The sequence below is a fragment of the Camelus ferus genome, chromosome 32, assembly GCF_009834535.1.
Source record: "Camelus ferus isolate YT-003-E chromosome 32, BCGSAC_Cfer_1.0, whole genome shotgun sequence".
NCBI lineage: Eukaryota > Metazoa > Chordata > Mammalia > Artiodactyla > Camelidae > Camelus > Camelus ferus.
The window spans coordinates 12,954,723-12,957,611 of NC_045727.1; positions in this window are offsets into that span (position 1 = coordinate 12,954,723).

The following is a 2,889-nucleotide window of genomic DNA, read 5'->3' on the forward strand; positions in this document are numbered from 1 at the left end:
CTGTGGAAAAAAACAGTTTGGTAGTTCCTCAAAAAGTTAAACATATTATTATCATATGATTCAGCAATTCCACGGTAGATATATACCCAAGAGAATTGGAAACAGGTACTTAAATACTTGTACTCAAAAGTTCATGGTGGTACTATTCACAATAGCCAAAAGACCATCAGCAGGTGAACGCATTAAAAAAAAGGTAGTATATCCATACAATGGAATTCAGCCATAAAAAGGAATGATAGTGCTAAAATGTGGATGAACCTCGAAAACATTATGCTAAGTGAAAAAGCCAGACTCAAAGATCAAATATTGTATGATTCCACTTATATTAAATATCTAGAATAGGTAAATCCATAGAAACAGTGCAGATTGGTGGTTGCCAGGGGCTGGAGGAAGAGGGGAGTGGGGACAGAATTTTCTTTTAGGGTAGTGGAAGTATTTTGGAACTTCACAGAGGTCTTGTTTGCACAACATTGTGAACATAATAAGTGCTGCTGAATTACACACTTTAAAGTGGTTAATTTTATGTTACATGAATTTCACCTCAATTACAAAAAGAAAAAGAAAAAAAAAAAAGACTAAGAGGTAGGCAAGACTGAAGGTGGATATAGATGGAACTGAGAGATCATCACAGGCTTCCCACACAATTACACTGCCAAGGTGACATGCAGGAAAAAGCTCCCAGTAGGGTCAGAACTGGAATCTAGATCTGTCTCTGGCCACTTATCCACAGTGGGATCCTGGGCCACACACTCAAGCTTCCTGAGCCTCAGGCCTCCTATCTGCAAAACGGGGCTGCTGCATCTTCTCTGTCTTCCACAGAGCACTGTGCATCATTGTTCTAAGAGCACTCTGTGAACTGGGGTTCACAGGGTGAACCCTTTGGAATGAAGTGTCTCAGTACCTATTTTCTAAGCACGGCAGACTGAGAGCCAGTTCCTGGTTCACGTGGAGACACTGAAGGGGTTCAGAAGCCACTGGCAAGGAAGGGGCACACTGGGGCTAACCAGTTGGAGTCCTGGCTCCATCACTGTATCTGTGGCCATGGGCCAGTCACTCATTTTCCTGTTTTTTCAGCAGTATAATGGGAATAGATCTACCTTGGAGAGGGGCTGTGTGTATACCACAGGCACTTAATAATCAGATCCCTTCCCTCTTTCTTTGTGGCTGCTCTTGAATTCAAAAATTGCCAGTTCCCAGAATCCACCAAAAAATCTCTGAGCTGTGGCTCAGAGAGGTTAAGACTCTAGCTCGAGGTGGCACCGCTAGTTTGGGCTTAGAACACAGATAGCCTGGCCAGGGAACTTTCCCCAAACCTCTCAGCTTCATCATCTATTGTCTCCAACAGGCTCCTGGCACCTACTCCAACCTAGGAAGGACTGAGGTAAGGAGACAGGCCCAGCCCATAATTAGGTGCTATGCAGAGCTCATCACTTCAAGAGACAGGTGCTGCTGTCCCCCGTGTACATATTAGGAAACTGTTTATTAACTAAGGCTGAGGGAGACCAAGTGACTGGCACCAGAACAAGCAATCAGAGAGCAGAGCAGAGGTCTCGAATTTGAACTCGCGTCCTCCCGCGGCGCCACGCCTGGAAGCCCCGGGGCGCGCGTGGCTCTGCGCGAGAAGGGCGCGCGGCGGTGGGAATCCCGAGCGGAGTTGGAAGCCAGGCCCGTTCATTTGCATGCTAATACCCAGAATGCTTTTCCCCCCCGCACACTGCTTCTCTTAATGGAAGCGCTCAGTTTGGAACCGTGGAAAGTTTGGAACACATACTTCGCTCCCTCTTTGCAACTGTGGGAACTTCCCACCCGCACACTTGGTGCCTACAGCCTAGGGCTGGCTCCAAGTCGGGCTGCCTGGCGGCGGCCGCCAGCGCTTCCCGGGCAGACGAACCTCTGTGTCCAACCCGCTCGCAGCAGCATCTCCAGGACGGCCGGGGACAAAGCGCTCAGGCCCGCCGGTTGGGCCCATGGACTGAGCTCTCGGCGACTCACTGGGCTGCGGGTGCTGGGGATGCTCTTGATCTCAGGAGGCCAAAGGGTGTTCCCTGGAGCCTCCAGTACCCCTATTTCCCTGGGGTGCGCGGGGATCCCTGCTCCTGTCCATAGCCGTTGCTTCTGTTGTCGCCTCCCTGAGCTGGTGACTTTCCGCTCCCTGGAGCGCAAAGCTTGGCGTATGGAGGTTTTGGGGAGAGTGTGGACGATGGCCTCGTATCCCCAGCTCTCCCCGGCGAACAGCCCCTTCGGTTCAGTTAATGCGCGGACGCAGAAGCAGCTCCGGCGGTTCGGCCTGCCCTCAGCCGGGACCCCGGGCCCTCTCTGGCGCTGGGAGCGGGAAGGCGATCGCAGGCGACTGCTGGGGATTTCACGCATCGAAGGGGGACTCCGAAGGGTAGCCAACGCCCGCTCGACCTACGGGTGCGCATCGCAAACTGGGGAGCCCAGGTCTGCACCCCTCGGGTCTCCCCCTTCCCCCCGCCCCGTTCGCGCGCCGCCACTCTTGGCGGGGAGGGAGGGGCACTGAGAGCGGGTTTGCTGGCTTGGCGCTTCGTTTGCATTGGTCCGGGGGGGCTGAGACTGCAGCCCCCGGCCCCGCGGGCGGGGTGGGGAGGCGGGGGCCGGACGGGGGCTCAGTCTGCGCTAGCATTGGCGGAGCTGGGGACTGGGGAGGGGGGGCAGGAAGCGGGGGGAGTGGAGCTGCGGGGGGGGTGTATAAATAGGGAAGGGGGGACGTGCATCCTCGGTTGGGTGAGGGGGGGGCGCTCGGCACAAAGAAAGTGGAAAGTTTGCAGCGCGGGGCGGTCCGGGCCAGGGATCCGGGTGCGCACGTGCAGGGCCGGGGGCGCCGGGGGCCCCCCACGCCGAGCTCGCCGTTTCTTTTTTTTTTCCTGC